Here is a 5,948-nt window from a genome sequence, read left to right as displayed (position 1 = left end):
AAGCAGACTTCTAGGTATTATTTCAGAGACTGAAAGTGTCTGAAACATCACAGGATGATGATGTTGTGACTACTTTTGTATTTCAGTATCTCCACCAGGAAACAGCTCACAAGGTGCTTTCAGTGAAAAGCAGTAAACAGCTGGAAGCTAGGACTGCACAGCTACAATGGCCCACAGGAGAGAGCCAAACACCAAGCACAAGCAGGCACTGGAAGCATTCGAAACACATCTTATGAGCAACTGTGGCTCACCCTTAATACAGGCTTTCAGCTGGATCAATGACTCAGTTCAGAGAAGTGATGGGGTAACACACATCCTGATGAGTTTGGCAGACACTAGACTTCTTTGAGGATACTGATGTGCCCTGAACCGCCCCTCCTGCCCCATCCTGCACAGGCCCATCCTTTGCTCCTTATGGTCTGTGTTGGTGAATCCTCAAAGATTTTTCTCTCTGGTGTACTACTTTGAGACACCTTTGCAGCAAATTACATGGCATCATTCAGCAAGAGACAAAGGTCACATATCCAGCTGGGAAGTGGGCTAGTAATATCGTACTGCGCGATTCCTAAAACCGGCTGTAATAATGGGGATAATGTAAGGGACTGACATAACAGCAATCTGACAATTTGGTGTTGCTATGCAACTTGAGTTGGGAACAGACTTTTGCAGTTGCTTCTTAGCTGTCCATTGAATGCTCAGTGAAAGTGTCTGGCTACCTTCCCCACTCATCACTTTACCTAAAGCAGCAAGAATCCATGTGCAGGTTTTGTGCCAAGGTGCCCTCTTCAAGCCACTAGTGTAAGCAAACTGAGATGCAGACACTTACTTTCCAATATGAATGAGAATCGTGTTGTGCTACACACACATAAACAGCTACATACATTCACACACATTTCTCTTTCCTCTGATTTATTGCATATCTTCCCCTTTTTCCTCCTTTCTCACCTTAAGGTTATCATGTTGTCAAAGAAGAGCACTGTCTTTGGAAGCTTTTCCCTGGCCAAGTCACACCTATTATCACACCAGTTCACACTGTTTTCTTACTTTGTACATGTAATTCCTTCAGACCTTTCCATCTTTCTCCCAACTGTTTTCTCAGACTCATACAAAGTGGGAATAGATACAGTACTTGCTCTACCTTGTTTTATTCATCTGTCCTGAAAGTGCCTTGACCTGTCTTGAAACTGACCAGTTTTAAAACCCACAAGCAATGATGCCTTCAGCCCTTTCCTTGGGACTCTGACAGACTGACAAAACTCAGTGGTTAAGGAAGCTGACTTGCTCGTCTCCCTGGCTGAAACCTGACTGCTCCTAGTGACATCTCTTTGTGCTAACCTCAAAAACTTGCCCTTGCATGCTGGTAGCACCTGAACACCAAGGTGAAGGCTATTCTGCATCATGAGTAACTCATTCCCTATGATCCTTTGTTATCACTTCCCAGACCTCTCTCAATTTGTTCCTTTTCCCTGAATTCCCGTGCTTTCCACAATCTGTTTCGTGGTGTTGCTTGTGTGATGTTTAATAGCCGCAGCTCAGAGTTGGCTGCATTTCAGTGGTAGGAGGGGGAACACAGGGAACTGTGAACTGAAACTCCGTATAATGTTGCTAGAGATGAGAACAAGTAAGGGAGTGTTTGCTATGCACACTATCTCCAGAAAAACATCTTTGCTAACGTGTATCTGTGCAGGCATTGTGAGATAGGGATTACGTTATGCAGAGGGGAAGAGAAGCTGACTGACAGTAGAGATTTGCAGTCCATATTGATGTTTCACAATTGTGCATCTGTCTGCAGAACGGCCATGAAGCTCTTGAAGTCATTGCACTAAAAAAAAAATAAGGAAAGATAAATCAATAACTTCACTCACCCTTTTACCACAGCTCAGAGGGTGGAGGAGGAGTGTGTCATAACAGCTCACACTAGTGAGAAAATTTTAATCGAACAGTCTTCAACCAGAAAATACCACTTCAATAAAATCAACATTTTTCAAAAAATTCGAAGTACAAATGAAAAATCCCTATGTAAAAGGAGGCTGAAACAAAAATTTCAGTATTGAAAAGTTTGTCTTAAGGAAAAAAATGACAGATTTTCTTTCAAATTAAAATACTACTTTTGAAAGCAACTTTTATTTTCTTAACATATTTTTCTGCTTGTATTGGTTTTACATTCTTCAGTTAATAATGAGAGACACTGATGTGTTCAATATCCTGCCATTAGCCTGGAAACAGGTTTCTAGGATATTAAAAGCAATTGGTCCCTAACTAGTACCCAGAACGTTTCTATTTCAGAGTGCAAAAATTTAAATTGTTTCATTCAGCACAGACTAATAAAGCTGCTATTGCTTTTGATAGAAAACTCATTACTTTGTAGAAAAATCACTTGTTTTGAATATAAAGTATCACCTGTACTAAATTATATAACAATATTTAATTATTATATGCATGTTATGTTATGTTACTGGTAGGATTGCATAACATGGCCTCATATGAGATTTGATTTGGCACAACAACTGCATTTCAACTGATATGTGAAATGGTACCAAAACTTTACTAATTTTCAAAATAAAATATCAGTTATTTTTCTAAAAGCATCTAATGGAAATGTTCATAATTTTTAGTTCCTAGGAATACACTGAAAACAGTATTTTTATCATGAGAAGTAACAAGACGCCTTGAAATCATAAACTTTGACATTTCTCTCAAATGAACATTTCAAGTTTCATCTGGCTCTCACTTAACCTGTGATTCATTCTTTGTACTAACTCTAAATCTCCCTATTTGGAACAGTTTTCAGATTGGAGGCCTTGTCGAAAGCAATCATCATAAATTCAGCATGCACTTTATCATAGCTGGCTCTACCAGCATTTGTTGCAAGATAAAGCAGCTAATCGGTACTCACTTTCATCCCAATATTAATTCTTTTTTATGCATTCACAGGGATCGCAAAATTTTCCCCATCAGAATACATAAATGAGGATAAAATAAATCAGGATAAATTAAATCAATCTTGCCACCCAACCACACCCAAGAACACAGAGGGTTTCAAGGCTCCCACCACAGCCCTGCTCACAAGATCCTGTTGCAGGGAGGACCCGGGATTGGACTGACACTTCTCCTCCATTCCTCTGCTCACCCCACTGCGCACCAGGAGAGCTTGGACTTCCCTTTCTAGCATGTGAAGCCAAGAAGAAAAGAAAAAGATCTCCCTTCTGAAAGCACAAGTCCCCTTCCTCCTGCCGTCAGCAGCTGCAGTGGAACCGCAACCCAAGGCTTCCACCTAGTGTCTGCCGGCCAGCTCGGCACAACACCCCGCGGCATTGTGCCAGGTGCTGTGCTGGGGGGAGGCTGGGGGCGCCAGGGGTGCCCTGGAGCCCACATCAAGAGCAAAGCCTTGGCTTATTTTTGAGGTGGGAATATTTTCCTTACAATACAAAACCAAGCCTCGGCTCATTATGAACCACGCAAGCTGTCACCTAGAACTAACCAGCTTCTGGTTTACATGTGGAAAATAAGATTATTGTACCATATTTATTTTTTGCCCCATCATACAGACAGTGCTACAATCCAAGGCTTTAGGATGCAACAGAAAAGAGGAGATGAGAAGCTTGTTGAATTAGGCAGGACCACTCTCATATGCCCAAGGATATTTTTTTAACCTTTCTCTTGTGCTGACTTGCCTTCATGGTAAGCCCACAAGCAAACTGAATGACTTACTAACACTTTAGTCCTGCGAATTAGGAGATACTTAAAAATTAGGCACAGCCCTTAGAATAGATATGTGATATACAGGCGCTGTCCTTCCACTTGTGTTCAACTCTTTCCTCCACCTTCATTTCACATCAAGGTGATGGCTGCTCTGCATCATGAGTAACTCATTCCCTATGACCCTTTTTTTATCACTTCCCAGACAACCTTTGGTGGGACTCTAACCAAAACAAAGAACAAAGGACCTTATCACCAATCTTTTCTGCCTATCCCTTTCTCCATCCTATGAAAAGACAGTGTGCTTGCTGTTGAATTTTTATTTCCTTAAGGGCATCTAAAGCAGTACAATCTTGGTAGCTGTCAAAGCAGCACCTTTTTTTGTTTGTTGTCACCCTCATACACTCACACAGTGACCTGATATGAAACCGTCTTCTACCTTCTCTGGTAAGGTTTTAAAAATCTCTAGTGCAGGTGTTTCCAAGACCTTTCACAAAAGGCAGTTCATCAGTTTTAAAATGCTTCTCTTCATCTCTCTGCTTCAGCTACCTTGGAGCAAGATTCCTTGTGCTTTCGTTTATGGAAGCTAGAGGCTGTGTTCTCCCTCCAACACCTGCTATTAGTCATTTGGGCAAGTGGGTGTGTATATATAGATCCATACATACACCCATTCACAAGAAAATTCTGTTAAGAGGAGCTCAGAGCTTACAACAGGGCCCCAGAGCTTTTTAGAATATGTAGTCACACTTGGAAACTGGAGTCACTGAAAGCCATAAAAACTCACCAAGCCATGAAACCTGATCCAGCTGACTCAGCGTTCCAGTATCCCACTGCTCTCACCTACAAAAGCCCATATTCCTTCAGCTTCCCAGCTGCCTACTCTTTTGATAATGTGCATGAAATTTGGGATATGTTCTAAGAGGTTCAAAGACCATTTTAGCTGAATCAGTCTGTGTGCAATGCAAACATAAACAGGAAAGGAGAAGCCACTGATGGAAGAAATGGCTGAAGCCGATGCATACACATTGCCCCTTGGGAATGATGAAGGGTTGTGGAATACAGACATAGCATCCTGCTAGCAAAAGACCACCAGATTCCTGTGTGGGAGCTCCACCACACTACTGGTAGGAGCTATAGGGTGAATACAGAGAGTATATTTCATTGACGTCACTAGCCAGCATTACTTAGAACAGGGCTAAGCACAACTGCAAAAAGAACTGCCTCCAAGCTATTCTATTTATATTCCTACCAGAGCTACCATTGGTACAGTCATTCTGCTGCTGAAATCCTGACCCTGTCGTTGCCAGTGTAGCCACAGACCAGAGGAGATCGTTTTGGATCTTTTCAGAATTTGGCACGTCTTAATACCAGCGAAAGCAGCATTGGCAGGGGGTGGAGCGTGCTATTTGCATAGGACCTGCGTCAGGATTGGCATTCAGTGAACAGCAAGACATATACAGGCATTTTATCCCAATATAGAGAATAACGCATCTTCCTCTGCGTTGCTGGTGGTAACTTTGGCAGTCCAAGGAACAATGGTAATTGCTTGTTACTGTGGAAACAAGACCTCCAGAAATAACACTAATGAGCCAGCAGGGTCGTGGGAGAAACACAAGCATACCGTCTCCTGCAAACATACATGATTTGGCTGCACAGAGGAGACGGGGCTCTGGGGAGAGGAGCAATTTATTTGAATGCAACAGGCACCCAGCACAACCTCCATTCATCCCCCATGCCAGTCTGAGCCTGCAAACAATTTAAGTTACTTGAAAAAAGTGCTCAGATAATTTTGGAAATTTCACCTTTCTCCCTGCCTTAAATTTTGGGGAAGTTGACTCAGAGATCCTCCCTCCTCTGGAGGGATCCATTTTATGCAATACATCTGATAGGAAGATGTCTCCAAAAATCTCTCTATGAAAAACACATTCTTACAAATTTCCCTAACCAGTTCTACAGACGCAAGGGATACCAGTAATCTGAGGGATGAGTCTATAAGCACCTGAATGGCAAGGTCCTTCTCCTAACAACAGTCTGTTCGTGAATCCACCACTCCACCCTAAACAAGATGAAAGAAGGAATGTGTACAGCAGAAGAGGGGAAAGAAGGTAGGAGACACCAAGAGCTTACTGCAGCTTCAGCATGTGTCTTTTTCACCTTTCAGGCTGTGTTGCTCTTGACAAAGAGAGGAGAAGATAGTGTAAAGGAAGTGAGATGATGGATGGTAATCTGTGAACACAGCTATTTTTTGT

The 5,948-nt window shown here is 42.2% G+C and overlaps 1 long non-coding RNA gene across 1 annotated transcript; it reads right to left on the bottom strand.

Moving 5' to 3' along the window:
- Positions 1–1,129: 1,129 nt before the first annotated feature.
- On the bottom strand, positions 1,130–3,317 carry LOC116443602. Its single transcript, XR_004239997.1, has 2 exons — positions 3,068–3,317; positions 1,130–1,822 (listed from the first exon to the last, which is right to left on the bottom strand). It is a non-coding gene; the product is annotated as an uncharacterized LOC116443602 (long non-coding RNA).
- Between the last annotated feature and the right edge of the window lie 2,631 nt (positions 3,318–5,948).

Source organism: Corvus moneduloides, chromosome 4, assembly GCF_009650955.1.
Source record: "Corvus moneduloides isolate bCorMon1 chromosome 4, bCorMon1.pri, whole genome shotgun sequence".
Lineage (NCBI taxonomy): Eukaryota > Metazoa > Chordata > Aves > Passeriformes > Corvidae > Corvus > Corvus moneduloides.
This window is presented reverse-complemented; position numbering and strand designations above follow the sequence as displayed.